Source organism: Antechinus flavipes, chromosome 5 (genome assembly GCF_016432865.1).
Source record: "Antechinus flavipes isolate AdamAnt ecotype Samford, QLD, Australia chromosome 5, AdamAnt_v2, whole genome shotgun sequence".
NCBI lineage: Eukaryota > Metazoa > Chordata > Mammalia > Dasyuromorphia > Dasyuridae > Antechinus > Antechinus flavipes.
In genome coordinates, this window is record NC_067402.1 from 229,869,755 (window position 1) to 229,891,631 (window position 21,877).

Below are 21,877 nucleotides of genomic sequence, written 5' to 3' on the forward strand. Positions count from 1 at the left end.
GTCTATTAGCTTGACCACTGTCAGCTCGCTTATCTAAAGCCTGAAGGCCTAAGCCAGAAAACTTCCATTCCAATCTTGATAACAACAACCAATTATATGCATCCTCCCCCCAAATCTCTCTTGTGATGTAATCTCTTGTAACAAAATCTATAAAAGTTGTGTTTATTCACTGATTCTTCAGCCCTCCTACTGTGAGTACTTTCACTTCCCTTTATTTCTCACAGCTGAACCATCCACCTCTCATGAGATGCTATAATAAACAATCTTTCTGCTTTCTACTTTGAGTGATCTCTGAGTAGTCATTTTGGATAGGAGTCTTCCCATCCCACACAACTGGGGGCTCTTCTAGATCAGGGGTCTTTGGGGGAGACAGCTGTGGACCCCAAACCAGGGACAGGTGCTCCTTCAAAGTAGTGCTCTCCATGGTCTCTGGCTCTGAGTGTGCAGCCTCCCTCCCTTCTTAGACAACAAGCAGAGGCAGAGGTACTCAGTGGAAAGCAGAATTGAAGACTGAAGGAAGTAGAGTCCAGATGGCCGGCAGTGCAGCTGAAAGAACTTTACACGTGTAACTCGAAGTAAAGCTCTCAGGAGTCTGAAGTCTGTTTGCTGGGTAGAAGGAGACCTGAAGAATTAGCCTCCTAAATTTGTTTTTGGTGAGGACTGCTGTTGATCCCTACAATAAAGGACTTTCCTGAGGAAGCTCTCGGATGACTGTGGGGCATGAAGGTAACGGTGACCTCTGCCGACACCTGGTTTGGGGCCAGGTTGAAAAATGGGACAGAAGCCGTCCAAGGATCTATGTCAGGATGTTAGCCAGGGAATTCCAATCGATAGCCCTCTTGAGAATCGACTTAAAGACTGGGATGATATAATTCCCAGATATAAAAGGGAAGAAAACTGGGAGGATGTTCCCTGGACTATTTGGTATACCAGACTTAAATCTGTATTTAAAAGGTGAAAATAGAGTTCTGCGTATATCTGTGTGTATGTCTGCTTTGCATGCTGTGTTCTGTATTAAAAGTTAGCAAGCTCGTAAGAGATAAGAATTTCAGGCTTAGAAAAATATCAGGCTGAATTGTTGGAATTGGAATTCATTCAGAGTAGTAATTCTTTCAGAGTGGCTCAGAATGTATTGGTCTTTGATCATGGTAAAGTAATTTGGGAGCTAATTTTGGGCTATCAAGATTGGGATAGTGCAAGAAAAAAATATTTTTCTCTTTTTCTCCCTCTGCCTCTGGCTGACTGCATTAGCTTTTGCAGGAAAGGGGGAGAGGAGAGGAAATATATATATATAGTGAAATGAGAAATTTTAAGCATGTAGAAATGAGAAAAACAGAGATTGAAAGGGATTTGAAAATTTGGAAAGTTTTGAGCAAGTGGAACAGCAGTGTGCTATCACTTTAAAATCTCCTGTAAGCAAGGAGTCCATAACTTTGTCACTAGAACTTGAGTTTGTGGAATCATGCCAGGAAGAATCTCAAGGCAAAATGAAGCAAAAGAAATTGGCACTTAACTCTCCTGACTTACTAAAGAAAAGAAATTTGAATGGAATATCTAGTAGATTTTAGGAAATTTCACAAACTAAAGTACTGGTTAATTTTAAAATAATTTAAAATTGGTATGTGTGTTAAAATTGGAAACACTGGTAGCATGTGGCAGCATAAATTAAATAAATGATATCTCCGATTCATGGCCAGACATAAATAAAAAATTGCAAACATTGGAAAGATGGGAATAATCAGTCAATTGGAAAATTACTGAAAGAAGCAATGAAGATATATGTGAGGAGAAATTGGGGAAGAGAAAAGACAGTCAAAGAATTAAAATGCTAATTCAGACTTTACAAGGACAGGGAAAAGGGTGGAATAAAAATAGAGTAAGAGGGGTAAATAGCCGAACACGGGAGCCCTCTGACCTTTTGGACCTGTGGTAAAACTAGGCATGCTTCTTAAAAAATTGTCCCAAGAAAGAAAAATCATTATTAGCAAGTTTGCTTTCATTGAATTAGAGAAAAGAAAGTTTAAGAGGGCTAAACTTGGGTGGGAGAATTGGTAATTGTTTGTCTGCAACATTTGATTAAAAATTTTGCCCATCAATTGGAGAATAGTTGGGTAAATTGTGGTATATGAATGTTATGGAATATTATTGTTCTGTAAGAAATGACCAGCAGGATGAATACAGAGAGAATTGGCAAGACTTACATGAACTGATGCTGAGTGAAATGAGCAGAACCAGGAGATCATTATATACTTTAACAATGATACTGTATAAAGATGTATTCTGATGGAAGTGGATTTCTTCCATTGATCAAACATGGACAGAAGCAGCTACACCCAAAGAAAGAACACTGGGAAATGAATGTAAACTGCTTGCATTTTTGTTTTTCTTCCCAGGTTATTTTTACCTTCTGAATCCAACTCTTCCTGTGCAACAAGAGAACTGTTCGGTTCTGCAAACATATATTGTATCTTGGATATACTGTGGCATATTTAACAGGTATAGGACTGCTTGCCATCTGGGGGAGGAGGGGGGAGGAAGGGAGGGGAAAAATCGGAACAGAAGTGAAAGCAAGGGATAATGTTGTAAAAAATTACCCTGGCATGGGTTCTGTCAATAAAAAGTTATTTAAAAAAAAAAAAGGAATTTTGGGAATTTACTATATTTTAAAGAGGTACTATAATTTTGAAATTGGGGGAAATAATTTTACTGTTGCCTTGCACATGCTAGATTTATTCTGAGTATAAAATCTTAAAAATTGTTTGAATATTGAGGCCTTTACAACTGAAGAAAAAAACTTTTTTGTTTTATTTGGTTGGACTTCAAATTAAAATATAGGTTATTAAACAAAATGCTGGTAGCTTACCTTAGGGGAAGTTGTTTGTATCTCCAATGGTATGTTACTTTCTAGAAGTATTGGGTAATTTGTAAAAAAAAAAAAAAAAAAAAAAAAAAATTCTGTCAGCTCTGCTGAGCATGTATATGGGTTTTATGGAGTTCTTTAGCTTTTCATTGTGCTGTAAAAATTTTAAAAATTTTGAAGGAAAAAGGAGAATGAAGGTGATTTAAGAAGGATTGATTAGTAGGAGCAAATTGAAAGTTTGAATGATTTCAAGAAGGAATCAGTGGAAAAAAGAAAGAAGGAACTGGTTGGGAAGGGTAGTCAAAGATGGGATGTGTTTCTGGGGAGATAATGTTGGTAAGAGAAACAGAAGGAAAAGCATGTAGCAAGAGAGAAAGAGAAAGTTGGGAAGCCTGGTGGACTTGAGAAGAAACTTGATATTGGGAGAAAGAAAATAAACTGATTGGCTAAATCCTGAGAAGGATTTTTGTGTAGGAAAATTGAGTAGGAAACAGGAAAATAATTTTTTTCTTTCTTCAAGGGTAAAGATTTAGCTGACATCCCCTTCATTCCTTGAGGCTGCTTCTTTGGAAGTGAGGTGAGGGGAAGGGCAGTAGTAGAAAAGTGCTGCAGCCCTTGATTCCTTTTGCTGAAGAAAGCAATCTAATCTTTTAACTGGCTGCTCTCAAAAGATGTTAATTGATTGAAAATTTCTTTAGATACATAATGGTTTCCTTGTTTAAGGAATATGATCATAAATGCGATCTATAGTTTGAAAAGGTTATTTCAAAAAGTTTAATTGATGTTTTTAAGAATTTTTCAGATTCTTTTATGTGAAAATGGAAAGTTTTAATTAACTATACTGTTGCCAATTATTTAAAAGGGACTCCAAGAATAAGTTTTTGCCTTCATCCTTTTGAAAATGTTTTTGTTATGGATAATATGTAGTTTGAGATTTTTCTGTGTATTGGATATTTTAAAAGCAAAATGATTGGTATAATGTTCAATTTATGAAACATCTACTTGGGTATGTAAGAATTATGTGAACTTTCTGGGATAAATTTCTTATTGTTATCAATATTAGGTCATGGTGAATAACTGTTTGGGATTTATCTGAAACTTTGGTTAATGGGATTTGTTATTGGATATAAAAATTTATTGGGCTTATACTTAATACTATTTGGAAGTTTTAAAGCTCTGCCCTCCGATAGTTAGTGGGACAATTAACTGGAATAAAACAGAATTAAAGCTATTTTATCCTGTTTTGCTGAAAGGTAAGTTTAAACTGCTTATGTTAATATGTTATAGTCATGTCTGCATTTTTCCTCCTATGACTGATTTCTATAATCAGAACAATAGTCAATAAGAACTGTTAATGCAATTCAATTACGTCATACTTTGCTGTTTCCACCCTGGTTATATGTAATCATTATATCCTAAATACTTGGGCAAATAAGTATTTAGTCTGATCATCTTTCAGTTACTGGATATTGTGTTTATGATATTTAAGAGATGTTCAAAATGTTTCCAACTAATGAGAGGAGAATTAGCACAGTGAGACCTAACTTCTATTTATTGGGACTATAGCTGACAGCCATTTGCCTGCCCTGTGAAGCAAACTCAGCTGCTGGCTCTTCACATTTTCAGTAGTCTTGTGAATCAAGTCTTTCTATCTCATACTGTTCTAACCTTTATTTATTAGATTTGGGTTTTTTTGGTTGTTGTTCTAGATTTTGGTCAAATTTCAGATTATTGAATCTCTTCTGGGACATGGATTGGCCCATCTGAAATTTGGTAGCTGTCATCAGGCCATACCCACCCCCCCTGCATGGTATGCAGGGATATAATCTGGACTGACATGGGGGACTGGGAAAATGGTTGAATTATTAAAATTTTAACTATATTACTGTGTGTTTAAGATTTGGGATGGAAAATGTTAAATTGTGTAACTATTGCTGTTATGTGTAATGGGCTGAGGCTTGAGTTGATGCACTGAGGTCCCAAGCACATGAGGCTAAATAGTAATTGGACCATACTCTATTAATATATAAGCTTGTAGAAAGAATGGCCCCCACCCACTCTTTGTGCAAGTCCTGATGTGTTGTATAGGAAATGACGTTTTTGGTGGGTGGAGGCAGGGGTGTGGAAAGGGAAGCGGAAGGAGAGACTGCTGGCTGGCGTCTTGTCACAGCTGCTCACATTGCTATCCCCATGGCCCTTCATCTCCAATCCCCCTCTGCTAGCTAGCTTCCTGTCACAGCTGCCCATATTGCTATTGCAATCCTTTTTCACCTCTCCGCTTCAATAAAGATTGAAGATTTTTCCCTTAACCTGAATTCCTGAATCCAGCTGATTTTAAATATGCGGTCATCACAGTTATGGATGTATAGGAACTTTATATGTGGGATGGTTATTTGATGCTTTAGTTTTGAAATCCCTTATTCTGTTGGAATTGCTCTGGCAAACTATTCTCTGATGCCTGTTTTTAGGAAATCTCTAAGATATAGATACCTCTTGGGCCTGGCAGTCTCCACCCTGTAACCCCAGTTTCATAGGTATCTTAGCATTCTCAAAGCTCATTGCAGTTTTGAGATCATGCCTCTAAAGTTTAGGCTTTGCCTGCCTTCACGGTCTAACTGTGCATATTCTGCTCAGAAATCTGGATCCTTTCTGGATCTTAATAGCAGCACTTGTTCTTCTGAGCGTGGAAAAGTGAAACTACTCCAGGCCCCACTCTTTTCCTCCTTTGGAGTCCCTGACAAACTTGGGGTGCTCCTCCTAGAATGGGCAGCATTACTGTCTTGAGCAATGCCACTCTCTATATAAGCAGAGGCTGAATTAAGTGCACAAATGACTGCAGACCACCTAACACAGTGAACTGTCCCTCTCAAACTAGATTCTCTGGCTGAGATGCTCCCCAACTGCAGAGGGCTTTTATACTGCTGATAACTCTGGGGTTATCAGGGAGAGACTTGCCCTTGCAATTTTTCTAGTTTTATTTTGGTTTATTTGCTTTATATTGGGTTGGTCAAAATTATATATTATGTATAATTACAGTAGTAACCAGAATAGTGCAAAAGTCCCTGTCAAAGATACTGCATGCAGAGGATGCTATTAAAATGATTCTTCAGAAAGAAGGTTGAAATGTAGTAGAGGAGGATGATCCTGATGGTGAGTTTAATAAACAATATGTAGATATGTTGGCTGATTTTGAATGGTTTGTAAGTTCTTCATAGAGGTATGATAAAATCATTTACATAATTATAGGGGGGATTATATGAGATAGAAAGATGAAGAACTCCCTCCCACTTTTTTTTGTTATTTCCCTATGTCCTGCATAAGTATAAAATATGCAGACATATTACTTAACATCAGACAGTGACCTTTATCAGTATTTGCCATTTATCGATATTTAGTCTATTAGCTTGACCTCTGTCAGCTTGATTATCTAAAGCTTGAAGGACTAAGCCAGAAACCTTCCATTCCAATCTCTCAGGATAGCAACAACCGATTAGATGCAAATCCCCTCCCGCCCCCCATGCTCTCTACTTGTGATGTAATCTCTTGTAACAAAATCTATAAAAGCTGTGTTTATTCACTGATTCTTTGGCCTTCCTACTGTGAGTACTTTCACTTACCTTTATCTTTCACAGCTGGACTGTCTACCTCTCATGAGATGCTATATAATAAACAATCTTTCTGCATTCAACTTTGAGTGATCTCTGAGTAGTCATTTTGAGTAGGGGTCTTCCCATCCCACATCCTTTCACTCTTTATGTGGATGAAAGATAGGGCCAGGTCCTAGGGATCTTAACTCAGTCCCCGGAACCCGATCCCAGGCTCCTTGCTTACTTCTCAAAAGAAATTTGGTATTTGGGGGTTGACCCTCCCACCTTAGAGCTATGGCTTCCACAGCCTATCTAAGCCTCTTAGTTCATCCTAGGCTAATATTGTAGATACTAACTCCCCACCAGGTTCAGAGCATTTTCCTCCTCACTAAAACTTTAAAATTGGGGAAAGAAATGAGAGTGAATATCTATACTGACTCCAAATATGCCTATCATATTTTGCATACTCATAGGGGCTATAGGGGAAATGAGATTTCTTTCAGCCAAACATTCCCCCATTAAGTATGCAGGGAAACAATTACTGCAAGTTGTGCATGGACTTAGAAATGTTTCTGTTATGTTTTGTAAAGGACAACAGGAGGAGGATTCACTTCAGGTCAAGGGAAACAAGCTTGCAGATTCAGCTCCTCGTGCTGCTGCCTGTTTGCCTTTGACTCTGGCACCTTTAATTCCCCAACTCCTGACTCCTACACTCCCTCATATAGCTCCCAGGGAAGTAAATTCTGAAAGGGCTATTAAAACTCCCATATTTAGGGAAGGATTGGCAGGTGGCTTTTGCACATATGCCCCCTAGCAGGGGCTTCAAACTTTCTTTGGGTTTTGTTAACACCTTCCCTTATAAGACTGAAAAGGCTCTAGAGTTTTTGCTAAAGAAAATCATATTTGCTTAAGGCCACACTATTCCCCCAATTGCTCCACCTCCTTTGAGGAAACAAAAGCAGGAATTTGGGGGAAATTCTAGAAAAAGCTATCTGGTTAAGAGGCATTCATAATAGCCTCATGTTCTCCCCCACCATCTTTCTCTGGATGGGGTTCTTAGGGCTCCCTAGTAACTCCATACTATTTCCACCTTTGTTTTTTTTTGTTCATTTTTAGTCCTTGTATTTTTAATCTATTTGTGAAAGTTATTTCCTCCAGACTCTAAGACGTGAAATTCCAACTACTTGATCAAACTGAAATCGCCAGATGCTGCTGATGCCAGCTATAAGTCATTTGTCTCTCCTCCTCAGTCTGGACCCCAATAGGCAGGGCCAGCTCCTCTATGCTCCTTACCAGCCTAAAGCAGCTCCAGAAGATGAGATCTCTGTCCCTTTGCCCCAGATTATTTTGGGTCTGGACTGCTTGAGGTGGGAATGATGGGATAATGGCCACCAAGCTCAACAGTGCTAGAGTTCCATGAATAACTGACTGCCAGATCCAAGACAAATGGTGGGACTTGGTGGAAGTAGGGTCTCTGTTTCTTGAAAGCTTCCACTGATGTACAGGTGATGATCCTAAATGGTAGAAGGTGGGTTACAGTTGATACTGAAGCGAGGGACAAGCCTGAAGGCCTAGATAACAAGGATGTCCTAGTGAAAGCAATGTAGTTAAGGCCACACCAGGTCTGGTGTGTGGCTGAAATAACACAACAATAACCTACAGGACCCAGAGCAGCAGTAGGCAAGACTCATACAGCAGTTATGCAACATTTGGACTTGGACTTGGTGGAATCAGTGTTATATAGGAGCTGAAGTAAATTTGGGTCCACTCTCTCCAGAGATTTAGGTAGTACAGGGTATTTTTCCAAGGTATTGGGGAAAATGTTGGTATTATTGTTATTGCTATATATTTGAAGTAAATATTCTTTGTAAAAAACTAATTGTTGGTGGTGGTGGTGGTTGTCCTTCCATTCTCAGACTACTATGATATCAGGGAGGTGATGCCATGACATATAAGTGAATTGGATTTGAGGGAGGGAGGAGTGTGCAAAGTCACTCGCTTCACACTCTCTTCTAGAACCAGGGGCCAGATATGGATCAGGACGACAAGAGATGGCTCTGAATGGGAGACCTGGGCCTTTTTAAACTAAAGTCTTTAACAGGGCTCAATTTGATTGAGGCAATGCCCATTCAGTGATTAAGGGTAAGTAAGAAAGGAGAAAATAGCCTTTTTTGCCTATTCAAAAATAAAAAAAAATAAATGTTTGTAGCCAGTAAGGAAAAAGCCTATAGACAAGGAGACACTGAAGAGAAGTGAGAGAAAAATGAAATGGACTTGTGAATCCAAAACAGTTTGCTTTGATAAAGAAAAGGACAACCTCTTTTTTATTTATTTATTTATTTTTTAACATTGTTTTACGAATCATGTTGGGAAAGAAAAATCAGAGCAAAAGAGAAAAATCATAGGAGAGATAAAAAACAGAAAAAAACAAGTGAACATAGCATGTATTGATTTGCATTCAGTCTCCTTATTTCTTTTTCTTGGTGCAGATGGCATTTTCTATCCAAAGTCTATTGGGATTGTTTGAAAAGAACAACTTCTTCTTTTTTTTTTAAATAGCTTCTTATTTACAAGTTATATGCATGGGTAATTTGACAGCATTGACAATTGCCAAACCTTTTGTTCCAATTTTCCCCTTCTTTCCTTTCACCTCCTCCCCAAGATGGCAGGTTGACCAATATATGTTAAATATGAAGAACAACTTCTTTCTGAGAAATAAGGGTGAAAGAAGAAATAGTGGCAGAAGGCTTTTGAGAGGGCGCTCTTGGTAATTGACCTCAATTTTTTTTCCCAGTAATTGTGAGGCAAGTTCCTCAACTAATTAATGTTAAGTGTTAAATGAAACTAGGGAGTTACTCACTGAATCCCAATAGTGGGAGTAATAGAGCCACTGAAGCAAATACAATAAATATCAATAACAATAAAGAAAAGAGCCCCTAAAACTCCTCAAGCTATTCTAAAAACTCAGAAGGTGAAGGGGTGATGAAGATCTCCTGATTCTAAGAGAGTGTACCAGAACAAACTTACTATTTGATTAATGCTGTCATGAGCAAAAATCTGAGAAGGGCCTTGGATTTCTATAAAGGGACAGAAGATGTCCTTGCTTCAGTGATGTTGAAGCACAAAGGAAGGAAGAACAGGCTCCAGTTTCATTTGAAAAATACAAATGCAACGAAGGCACATTGAAATTGCACACTCATTTAATATAGGTTTTTGTAAATAAGAGACTCTATAAGCAGAGAAACAATAACATAAGGGAGATATTTGCTCTTCTTTTTTCTTCCAAACAGAAATTCTGAGTTGAAATTCTGTCAGATCATGCCTGTTGGGCTAGTTTAGAGATTGAACTATCTCCTCTAGTCCCTTGAAGTTTCTGCACACACACACACACACACACACACACACACACACACACGACAGAAGCAGAGGCTCACACTCTCAGTTGTAGCATGATTTCAATTGGCTCTTCTAATTGAAATATAAATAAGTCTTGAGTTCAAGTTTTGGGTTTTTTCTTAAAATGGTTATAGGATCATTCATCAAATTATACTATATAACCTCCAGGGAATTACTTCAATCTCCTAGAATAGATTATAAAATACAAAAGTGCTCAGGGTGATTCCCTCATAAACTGATCAACATTCCTGAAAGACAATAAATCAACATGTATTTGTTAAGTACTCATCTTCCTGAGTTCAAATTTGACCTAGATTTTTTACAACTCCTAGCAGTGTAGCTGGGCAAGTAACTTAATCCTATTTGCCTCAATTTTCTCATATGTAAATGAGCAGAAGAAGGAAATGATGACATGTCAGTATCTTTGTCAAGAAAACTTCAAATGAACTATGCCCAAAGGATTATCAAACTGTTCATATCCTTTGACCTAGCAGTGTTTCTACTGGGCTTATATCCCGAAGAGATTTTAAAGGAGGGAAAGGGATCTATATGTGCAAGAATGTTTGTGGCAGCCCTCTTTGTAGTGGCTAGAAACTGGAAACTGAGGGAATGACCATCAATTGGAGAATGGCTGAATAAGTTGTGGTATATGAATGTTATGGAATATTATTGTTCTGTAAGAAACGACCAGCAAGATGATTCCAGATGATTCAGGCCTGTTCCAATGATCTTGTGATGAAGAGAACCATCTACACCCAGAGAGAAAACTGTAGGAACTGGAGGTGCATTACAACATAGCATTTTCATTCTTTTTGTTGTAGTTTGCTTGAATTTTATTTTTTCTCATTTTAAAAAATTTTTTGATCTGATTTATCTTGTGCAGCAAGATAACTGTATAAATATGTATGCCTATTTTGGATTCAACATATATTTTTATCATGTTTAACATATATTGGATTACATGCCATTTTAGGAGAGAGAGTGGGTAAAAGTGGGGGGAAATTGGAACACAAGATTTTTCAAGGATCTATGTTGAAAAAATTATCCTTGAATATGTTTTAAAAATAAAAAAAAACTTCAATTAAAAAAAAAAAAGAAAACCCAAATGGCTTACAAAGAGTTGGATATGACCAAAACCACTGAAAAATAACAGCAACATGTGCCAGCTACTATGCTAGACATTGGGTACACAAATTCTTCTAAACATATTTCCATATTTATCATGCTGATCAAGAAAATCAGATCAAAAAGAAAAAATATGAGAAAAAAAACAAGCACACAAATAATAACAAAAGATGAAAATACTATACTTTGAACCATATTTAGTCTCCATAGTTCACCCTGGATGAGACTGGCTCTTTTCATCACAAGTCTATTGGAAAAACAGCAAGAACAAAATCAAGTCTATAGGGATTGTCTTGAATCACCTCATTGTTAAAAAGAACCAAGTCCATCACAGTTGGTTATCACATAATCTTGTTGTTACTGTGTACAATGTTCTCTTGGTTTTGCTCACTTCACTTAGCATTGATTCATGTAAATTCAAATGTGTTTATATTGTATATAATGTGTTATATTGTATCAAATGCCTTTGCTGCATGTTGATATTAAATGATTTTTGTTATTTTTATTGATAGGATCAACTAATGTTAGTTTCATTTTCTTTTTTTCTTGGTGAGGCAATTAGGGTTAAGTGACTTGTCTAGGATTACACAGCTAAGAAGTGTAAAGTGTCTGAGATCAGATTTGAACTCAGGTCCTCCTGGCTTCAGGGCTGGTACTCTATGCACTGCACCACTCTAGCTGCCCCTAGAATCAATTAACATTAATAATTTTTCTTACATTAAATCATCTTTGCATTTCTGGTTTAAATTCCACTTGGTCATAATGAATAATCGCTTACTCTTTTATATATCAGGATATCTTTTATATATCATATTTGTTTCATAAAGGGGGCTTTACTGGATCACCTTCTTTACCTATTATTGCAAATAATTTATTTAATGTTGGAATTAGTTGTTCTTTAAATATTTGATAAAATTCACTACAAGTGAATCTATCCAGTCTTAGGAAACTAATTTGTGGCCTCTTTAATTTATTTTGTAAAATAGGTCTATTAAGATATTTATTCTATTTCCTGTTCTGCTAATTTGGGCAGTTTGTATTTTTGTAAATGTTCTTCCCTTTACTTAAATTCCTCCTCTCCCCCCTTCCCCCTCCCCTCCCCCCCCCCCCCCCGAGGCAATTGGGTTTAACTGACTTGCCCAGGGTCACACAGTTAAGGAAGTGTTAAATGTCTGAGACCATATTTGAACTCAGGTCTTCCTAACTTCCCAGCTGGTGCTCTATCCACTGAGCCATCCAGCTGTTTTTCTTCTCTCTTATTAATCAATGATTTATCTGTTTTATTGATTTTTTTCAAAATACCAACATCTAATTTTATTTATTAACTCAGTGATTTCCTTATGCTGAATTTTATTAACTTCACCTTAAATTTTTAGGACTTCCAATTTAATGTTTAATTGGAATTTAAATTTTTTGTTTGTTCTTTGGTATGTTCTCTTTTTTATTGATATAAGCACTTAAAGATATAAATTTTCTTCTGCTTTTGTTCTATCCCATAGATTTTTACATTGCTTCATTATACTCATTTTCAGGGTTTTTGGGTTTTTTTTATTTTTTTAATTTTTGTTGTTGTTGAAGCTATTAGAGTTAAATAATTTGCCCAAGGTCACACAATTAGTAAGTATTAATTGACTGAGGCCAGATTTGAACTCAGGTTCTCTTGACTGCAGGACCTGTGCTCTATCCACTGCCCCATCTAGCTGTCCCCAATAGTTTCTTTATTGAAATTAGTGATTGTTTCTATTATTTGTTCTTACATTATTTTTTCCTCTCAACAGTATTTTATTTTATAAATATATGTAAAGATAATTTTCAACATTCATTTTTGTAAGATTTTATTCCAAATTTTTTCTCCTTCTTTCCCTTAACCTCCCTCCCCCCTTCCCCTCCCCAATACAACAAGCAATTTGATACAGGTTGTATATGTACAATCCTCTTAAACATATGTTCATATTTGTCATGTTGGGAAAGAAAGATAAGACTAAAAAGGGAAAAAAAGCAAGCATACAAAAAAAGGTGAAAATACTATGCTTCAATCCACATTCAGTCTCCATAGTTCTCTCTGGATACAAATGGTATTTTTCATCTCAATTGTCATGAATCTCAAAGATGGCAAAAAGGACACATGCCTCTTTCTGATCTTCTCCTACAACCCTCACCTAATTAGCAAATCCAGCCTCTGAATTAGTTCTGGACTACCAGAATCCATGAATATTGGGAGTGCAACAAATTACCAGCAGAAGATAATTTAGAAGATTGTCAGAAAAGGTCTGTTTCAGGTGGGCACAGAGGGAGGTGGCCAGATGCAAGCACACCGAACTCAGATGCCAGCACATGCTGTACAGACCCAGGGTGGTGCAGACTCCGAGCAACAGAGAATGTAGAAGGAGGATTCTACAGCAATGTTGGTTACTCAGCCCTGGTGACAAGCCAGTAGATCAGCAGAGAAGTTCTGACACATCCAACACAAACACAATAGGTAAATAATGAATCCCAAAGTACCAGAGTCTCACAGAACCTGGACACGCCCACCCAGCACTGGGATTAAGTCGGCACAGATTCAGTACAGCCGCTGCCTCTTGTAGAGAAAGCTTGGAAAACATCTCTTGCCTTAAAAGCAGATTCCAACATTAAAAAAAAAAAAATGAGTAAAAAAGCAAAGAGAACTCTGACTATAGACAGTTTTTATGGTGAAAGAGAAGAACAGATTTCAAACCCTGAGTAGACTAAAAGCAAATTGTCTCAAGATGAAGTCACAAAGGGTGATATCAATTGGTCCCCACAAAAAGCTCTCCTAGAAGAAATTAAAAGGGATCTTAAAAGAGAACTAGAAGAAAAATGAGGAAAGGAAAAGAAAACTTTTCAAGAGAGTTTGGAAAAGGCATTATAACCCATTAAAAGACAAAATGGAAAAAGAAAACAACTCCCTGAAAAACAGAATTTGTGAAATGGAAAAGGTAAATAACTCCCAGGAAAACAGAATTTGTGAAATAGAAAAAGAAAATAACTCCCTAAAAAACAGAATTTGTGAAATGGAAAAAAATTCCATAGAACAGAAAAACTCATTTAAAAACTTAATTAGACAAATACAAAAAGAAGTTAAAAAAAAAAAAAGTAAATGAAGAAAATCACTAAAAATCAGAACTGAACAAATAGAAATGAATGACTCAATGAGACATAAAGAATCAGTCAAGCAAAACAAAAGAAATGAAAAATAGGAGAAAAAAAATGTAAAATACTTACTTTGGAAAACAACTGACCTGGAAAATAGATCTAGGAGAAACAATTTAAGGATTATTGGACCATGATGAAAAAAAGAGCCTAGACACTATTTTTCAGGAAATCATCAAAGAGAACTGACCTGTTGTCATAGAATCCAAAGATAAAATAGCTATTGAAAAAATACACTAAACACCTCCTGAGACCCAAAAATTAAAACCCCAAGGAATATAGTGGCTGAATTTCAGAATTATTGGACGAAGGAAAAAATATTACAGGCAGCTAGAAAAAAAAACAATTCAAATAACAAGGAGCCACAATAAGGATTACCCAGGATCTAGCAGCTTCATCTTAAAGGATTGAAAGGGCCTGGAATCTGATATTCTGAAAGGCAAAGGAGTTTGGAATGCAGCCAAGAATAAACTACCCCACTAAACTGAGCATTTTCTTCCAGGAAAGAAGATGGGCATTCAATGAAACAGGTGAATTCCATTTATTTCTGATGAAAAGACCAGAGCTAAACAAAAAATTTGACCTCCAAATATAGGACTCAAGAGAAGCAGAGAAAGGTAAAAAGAACTATTGAGAATTATATTTCTATTACAGGTGTACATAGAGAGTGCATGTATAATTTGATTTTACTGTTATAATATAAAAAAGGAACTAGAATTGAAAGGGGGATTGTACCAGAAAAAGGGAAAAGTGGTGGTAAAATGCTTCATTTCATGAAGAGGCCAAAGAAATCTATCATATTTGAGGGAAAGAAGGGAGGGGTATGAACATTGTGAAAATCTTACCCTCATCAGATTTGGCTTAAAGAGAAAATATTAGACATATTTGGTTTACAAGGAAACTTCACTCACCTTATTGAAAAGTGGGAGAGGAAAGGCAAAAAGGGAAGGGATAAGCTAAATAGAAGAGAAAACAGAAATATAGGGGAAAGGTATAAGAAAGGGGGAGGGATTCTAAAGGGAGAAAACTGCTTGATGCAAGTGGTGCTCATAAGTTAAATACTGGGGAGAAGGGAAAGGGGAAAAGGAAATTTGGGCTCAATAAGGTGGCAAGAAATACAGAATTAGTAATTTTAACCGTAAGTGTGAATGAGGTGAACTCTCCCATAAAGCAGAAGTGGATAGCAGACTGAATTAAAAACCAGAATCCTACAATATGTTGTTTACAAGAAACACATTTAAAGCAGAGTGATATGTACAGAGTAAATGTAAAAGGCTGGAGCAGAATCTATTATACTTCAGGTGAAGTAAAATAAAGCAGGTGTAGCCATCTTGATCTCAGATCAAGCAAAAGCAAAAATTGATCTAATTAAAAGAGATAAGTAAGAAAACTATATTTTGCTAAAGGGTACCATAGATAACGAAGCAATATCAATACTAAATATATATGCACCAACTGGTATAGCATGGGAATTCCTAAAGGACAAGTTAATAGAGCTACAAGAAGAAATAGATAGCAAAACTATAATAGTGGGAGATATCAACCTTGCTCTCTCAGAACTAGATAAATCAAACCACAAAATAAATAAGAAACAAGTAAAGAGGTAAATAGAATATTAGAAAAGTTAGGTGTGATAGATCTTTGGAGAAAATTGAATGGAGGCAGAAAGGACTATACTTCCTTCTTGGGCAGTTCATGGAACCTATACAAAAATTGTCCCAATATTAGGACATAAATTGTCCATATATTAGACCTAAAAATCAAATCCAGAAAGGCAGAAATAGTAAATGCATTTTTTTCAGATGACAATGCAATCAAAATTACATTCAATAAAAAGCCAGGAGAAAATAGACTAAAAAGTAATTGGAAACTTAGTAATCTCATCCTAAAGAATTAATGGATGAAACAGCAAATCATAGACAAAATTAATAATTTCATCCAAAAGAATGACAATAATGAGAGAACATATCAAAATTTGTGGGATGCTGCCAAAGTGGTAATAAGGGGAAATTTTATATCTCTAGATGCTTACTTGCATTAAATAAAGAGAAGATTGATGAATTGGGCTTGCAACTTAAAAGCCAGAAAAAGAGCAAATTTTAAAATCCCACTCAAATACCAAACTTGAAATTATAAAAATTAAAGGAGATATTAATAAAATTGAAAGTAAAAAAAAACTATTGAATTAATAATAATTAATAAGAGTTGGTTTTATGAAAAAAACAGATAAAACTTTAGTTAATTTGATTAGAAAAAGGAAACAGGAAAATAAAATTGTTAATCTTAAGAAAGTGAAAAGGGAGAACTTTCCACCAATGAAAAGAAAATTAGAGTAATAATTAGAAGTTACTTTGCCCAACTTTATGCCAATAAATTTGATAACCTAAGTGAAATGGAGGAATACCTACAAAAATATAGATTGCCTAGATTAAAATAGGAGTAAATAAACTACTTAAATAGTCCCATTAAAAAAAAAAAAAGAAAGAAAACAAGCTATTAATCAACTCCCTAAGAATAAATTTCCAGGACCAAATGGATTTACATGTGAATTCTATGAAACATTTAAAGAACAATTAACTCCAATGCTGTATAAACTATTTGAAAAAATAGGGATTGAAGGAGTCCTACCAAACTCCTTTTCTCCTTTTACAACACAGACATGGTACTGATACCTAAACAGGTAGGACAAAAACGGACAAGGAAAATTATAGACCAATCTCCCTACTAAATATTGATGCAAAAATCTTAAATAAAATACTAGCAAAGAGATTACAGAAAATCATCCCCAAGACAATACACCATGACTAAGTAGGATTTATACCAGGAATGGACTGGTTCAATATTAGAAAAACTATTGGCATAATTGACTACATCAATAACCAAATTAACAAAAACCATATGATTATCTCACTAGGTGCAGAAAAGCATTTGATAAAATCCAACACCCATTCCTATTAAAAAACAAGAGAAAGTATAGGAATAAATGGACTTTTCCTTAAAATAGTCAGTAGCATCTATTTAAAATCATCAGTAAGCATTATATGTAATGGGGATAAATTGGAACCATTCCCAATAGGATCAGGGGTGAAAAAAAGTTGCCCACTATCACCTTTACCATTCAATATTGTATTAGAAATGCTAGCTTTGACAATAAGAGAAGAAAAAGAGATCAAAGGAATTAAAGTAGGTAATGAAGAAACCAAATAATTACTCTTTTCAGATTATATGATGGTTTACTTAGAGAACCCAGAGAATCAACTAAAAACTTAGTAGAAATAATCCATAATTTTAGCAAAGTTGCAGGATACAAAATAAATCCACATAAGTTATCAGCATTTTTATATATCACTAACAAAATCCAATAGCAAGATATACAAAGAGAAATTCCATTTGAAATAATTGTCAATAGGAGAAATATCTGGGAACCTATCTGCAAAGGCAAAGTCAGAAACTATATGAGCAAGACTACAAAACACTTTCCACACAAATAAAGTCAGATCTAAACAACTGGAAAAATATCAAGTGCCCGTGGATAGGTCAAGCAAATATAATGAAGATGACAATACTACCTAAACTAATCTATTTATTTAGTGCTATACCAATCAGAGTCCTAAGAAACTATTTTACTGATCTAGAAAAAAATAACAACAAAAATCATCTGGAAGAATAAAAGGTCAAGAATTTCAAGGGAATTAATGAAAAGAAATGCAATGAAAGTGGTCTAGTTGTACCAGATCTAAAACTATAATATAAAGCAGCAGTTTTCAAAACCATTTTGTACTGGCTAAGAAACAGACTAGTTGATCAGTGGAATAGGTTAGGTTCATAGGACAAAATAGTCAATAAGTATAGCAATCTAGTGTTTGACAAACCCAAAGATCCCAGATTTTGGGACAAGAATTCACTGTTTGACAAAAACTGCTGGAAAAATTGGAAATTAGTATGGCAGAAACTAGGCATTGACTCACATTTAACAACATATACCAAAATAAGGTCAAAATGGATTTATGATCTAGACATAAAGAATGATATTATAAATAAATTAGAAGAACATAGAAAAGTCTATCTCTTAGATTTGTGGAGGAGGAAGGAATTTGTGATCAAAGAAGAACTAGAGATCATTATTGATCACAAAATAGAAAATTTTAATTATATCAAGTTAAAAAGCTTTTGTACAAACAAAACTAAGGCAGACAAGAGTAGAAGGGAAGCAATAAACTGGGAAAACATTTTTATACTCAAAGGTTTTGATAAAGGCCTCATTTCTAAAATATATTAGAGAATTGCCTCAAATTTATAAAAAAAAATCAAGCCATTCTCCAATTGATAAATGGTCAAAGGATATAAACAGACAATTTTCAGATGAAGAAAATAAAATTATTTCTAGTCATGAAAAGGTGCTCCAAATCACTATTGATCAGAAAAATGCAAATTAAGACAACTCTGAGTTACCACTACATACCTCTCAGATTGGCTAAGATGACAGGAAAAATAATGACTAATGTTGGAGGGAATGTGAGAAAACTGGGACACTGATAGATTGTTGGTGGAACTGTGAATGAATTCAACCATTCTGGAGAGCAATTTTGAACTATACTCAAAAAGTTATCAAATTGTGCATACCCTTTTATCCAGCAGTATTTTTACTAGGTTAATATTCCAAAGAGATCTTAAAGGAGGGAAAGGGACCCATATGTGCAAAAATGTTTGGGCCAACCCTTTTTGTAGTGGCTAGAAAGTGGAAATTGAATGGCTGCCCATCAATTGGAGGATGGCTGAATGAATCATGGTATATGAATGTTATGGAATATTATTGTTCTGTAAGAAACGACCAACAGGATGATTTCAGAGAAGCCTGGAGAGACTTACATGAATTGATGCTAAGTGAAATGAGCAGAACCAGGAGATCATTATACATGGCAACTGTAATGACCGCGTGTTTAAAGTCAGCCGGAGTCAGGAATTCAGGTTAAGGGAAAAATCTTCAATATTTATTGAAGTGAAGAGGTGAATAAAGATTGCTATAGCAAATATAGGCAAGAAAGATTGCGATAGCAAATATAGGCAGTTGCGACAGGAAGCCAGCTAAGAGAGAGCGACGCGAGCTGAGCCAATAGTGGAGCCAACAGTGGAGGCAACCGTGGCAATGGCCGTCCCAAAAGTCTCCCCTCCCCTTCCTTTTCCACTCCCCTGCCTCCACCCACCAAAATCGTCATTTCCTATACAACACATCAGGACTTACACAAAGAGTGGGTGGGGGCCATTCTCTCTCCAAGCTTATCTATTAATAGAGTATGGTCCAATTACTATTTAGCCTCATGTGCTTGGGACCTCAGTGCATCAACTCAAGCCTCAGCCCATTACATCTCCCGCTTTCTTTTGTTTTAGAACACAGGTGATCATGCCATCCCTGACTCTTCAGGGAGGTCAGAGCCCCCAAGGGGAGGTGATCACACCCTCCCTGATTTCTCAGGAAAGGAGGTGAAAGCACCGAAAAGGAAGTGATCACGACCCCCCTGACTTCTCAGGAAGGGAGGTGAAAGCACTAAAAAGGAGATAATCACGCCCTCCCTGACATCTCAGGAAGGGAGATGAAAAGCACCAAAGGGAAGTGGGGGTTGCTAGCAGGTTTCTGGGCTCAAGGGTCTTATTATGCACAAACCCATCAGCATGGGAACACATAGCACATAGCACATAGCAACAACGCAGAGGCTATTAGTGATGACTCTCCCCACAGTCAGTGCAGGCTTGATGTGGTGTAACAAACATGAATTATACACCCAAGTAACGGTATAACAAACAATATAAATCAACATTGTGTTGTAAAAGATTGCCAAAAGTCCTAGAAGGAGAGTATGTAAACAGCAGTCACACATACACCTCTTCAGCAGCCAAGAGATAGTCCAAAACCAGTCTATTGTCCATTGCTTCACATATCAGGGAATCCAATGATTCCCCCCAAGTTTTTGAAGTCCAGCAAAAATCTTTTTATGTCTTAGGGAATCCAATGATTCCAGCAGATTTTGAAATCCTGTAACAGTCTTATCATTTCTCAGAAAATCCAATGATTCCTGAGGGATTTAAAGTCCTACAACAATCTTATGTCTCAGAGAATCCAATGATTTCTGAGGGTTTTAAAGTCCAATGATTTTCTATGTCCATAAGTCAAACGCCATAACTGCCACGCTCTTTCAGTGGTGGGCACAATCAGCAACAGAACCACCCGATGTTTCTTGGGTCTTCTCCTTCGTTTCAAGGGTCTGCTCCGTCTCTCTGCGATGGACAAGGCGAATACGGCTCATTGGCACCCATCTGATTCCTTCTCCACCTGTAGAGATACAAGCAAACCCTCTCCCCAAGCAGTTAGCCTATCTGGTCCCTTCCATTCACCACTTTCTGGGTCTCTCCACATCACCTGGCGATTATCTAAAGATAGTGGAGCTGCTCGCACTGGACATTGCCCTTCCGGTGGGTTATAAAACCTGTCTGCCGGAGCCAGTGCATCTTTGTCAAAAATCAAGAAGTTAATAGTATAAAGTGCTAGATTTAGAAGCTCTCTAGGGTTACCTGTGGCTCCCCCTTTCTTTTGTTTTTGGAGCAGCGTCTTAATATCTCTGTTTCTCCTCTCTACTATTGCCTGTCCTTGAGGATTAAAGGGTATGCCAGTGGTGTGTAAAATCTTATACTGTGCACAAAAGTGTGCAAAATGTTTGGAGGTGTATGCAGGACCATTGTCTGTTTTTATTGCTTGTGGCACACCCATAATGGCAAATGCTTGCATGAGGAATTCAGTGACCACTCGGGCTGTCTCTTTTGCTGCTGGTATGGCAAAAGTGAATCCTGAAAAGGTGTCTACCACAACATGGATAAAAGACAGACGACCGAAAGATTTATAATGGGTCACATCCATTTGCCAGATTTCATTGGGTCTCAAACCACGAGGGTTCTTCCCTGGAGGCAGTGTAGGAGCATGGAAAGGAAGGCAAGCTGTACAGCTTTTTACTATGCTCCTAGCTTCCTCTTTTGTAATCCCAAATTGTAAACGCAAAGCTCGAGCAGCCTGATGGTACTTAGAATGGGATTCCTGGGCCTCCTGAAATAAAGGTGTACTGGCTAACATAGTTAAAAGGCTATCTGCCTTTGAATTCCCATCAAAAATAGGGCCTGGGAGTCCACTATGTGAGTGGATATGCAAGATATAAATCTTACCTGGATGTTTTCTCACTTGCTCCTGAAGTTCCTTAAAGAGCTGATATATATTAGAAGCTGCAAATTTTATTTGGGCTGTGGCAATTCTTTGTACCACACTACTGAATAGGCTGAATCAGATATTATATTTATGTCTCCTGGGTAATAAGTGAGAGCTAACATGATTGCATACAACAAGATTATGCGATGAGCAATTCTGATGGATGTGACTCTCTTCAACAATGAGATGATTCAAACCAATTCCAATTGTTCAGTAATGAAGAGAGCCATCTATACCCAGAGAGAAGACTATGGAACTGAGTGTGGACCACAACGTAGCATTTTCACTCTCTGTTATTGTTTGCTTGCATTTTTGTTTTCTTTCTCAAGTTTTTTTTCTTTCTAGATCCATTTTTTCTTGTGCAGCAAGATAACTGTATAAATATATATACATATATTGGATTTAACATATATTTTATGTTAATATGTATTGGGCTACCTGCCATCTAGGGGAGAGGGTGGGGGAAAGAAGGGGGAAATTTGGAACTGA

The 21,877-nt window shown here is 36.6% G+C and overlaps 1 long non-coding RNA gene across 2 annotated transcripts in view; it reads left to right on the forward strand.

Moving 5' to 3' along the window:
* Positions 1-248: 248 nt before the first annotated feature.
* The window catches only part of LOC127564779 (uncharacterized), a 29,856-nt gene continuing 8,227 nt past the window's right edge, over positions 249-21,877 (forward strand). The window contains exons 1-2 of one of the 2 annotated variants that reach the window (XR_007954355.1): positions 249-954; positions 2,394-2,496. This is a non-coding gene — a long non-coding RNA (uncharacterized LOC127564779). The remainder of the gene's footprint in view (positions 955-2,393; positions 2,497-21,877) is intronic. The other variant, XR_007954354.1, reaches the window with a different exon arrangement.